We start from the raw sequence: 715 nt of genomic DNA, 5'->3' as shown, positions 1-715 counted from the left end.
ATTTTCCTGATACTTTTGTTGTTGGGTTCACACAAGAATAGCCACCACTTCTTTCATTATCCCATTGATGATGATTTTGTGCTACACTTTCAATTATCTCTTCGGCTTCATCCAAGCTCTTGTTCATAAGTGTCCCTCCAGCAGTTAAATCAAGGGACACCTTTGTATGGTAATTGATCCCATTATAAAATGTATGTAACACTAACCACCTCTCCAAATCATGGTGTGGGCATTGTCTGAGCATACTATTATATCTATCCCAAGCTTCAAATAGAGATTCTGAGTCAGCTTGTTTGAAACTTGCAATAAGATTCCTCATATGTGCCGTTTTACTTGGAGGATAGAATTTGTCAAGAAATTGTTGCTCACATTGCTCTCATGTGGTGATGCTATTTGGAGCCAAAGAATTCAACCATTGCTTAGCTCTATCTCTTAAAGAAAACCCAAACAATAATAGGTGTACTGCCTCAGAAGGAACACCATTCATCTTCATTGTGTCGCATATCTCATAGAAGACCTCTAAATGTTGGTTGGGGTCTTCATGCGGTCCTCCACCAAACTGATTTTGCTGCACCATAGAAATAATAGCTGGTTTGATCTCAAAATTATTTGCTTCAACTGAAGGTCTTAAAATACTAGATCGAAAACCCCTAGCGTAAGGTGTTGCATAATCCTTTAGTGGTCTATTAGCCATGATAGAATGTTCTTGTTCTTC

The 715-nt window shown here is 38.3% G+C and overlaps 1 non-coding gene across 1 annotated transcript; it reads left to right on the top strand.

The window, feature by feature from the left end:
* Window positions 1–215: 215 nt before the first annotated feature.
* On the top strand, window positions 216–321 carry LOC122033209. The gene has a single exon (XR_006126449.1). It is a non-coding gene; the product is annotated as a small nucleolar RNA R71 (small nucleolar RNA).
* The last annotated feature ends 394 nt before the right edge of the window (window positions 322–715 follow it).

The sequence above is a fragment of the Zingiber officinale genome, chromosome 11A (assembly GCF_018446385.1).
Source record: "Zingiber officinale cultivar Zhangliang chromosome 11A, Zo_v1.1, whole genome shotgun sequence".
Classification (NCBI taxonomy): domain Eukaryota; kingdom Viridiplantae; phylum Streptophyta; class Magnoliopsida; order Zingiberales; family Zingiberaceae; genus Zingiber; species Zingiber officinale.
The sequence above is the reverse complement of the archived record's forward strand: the minus strand, read 5'-3'. Positions and strand labels throughout refer to the sequence as shown.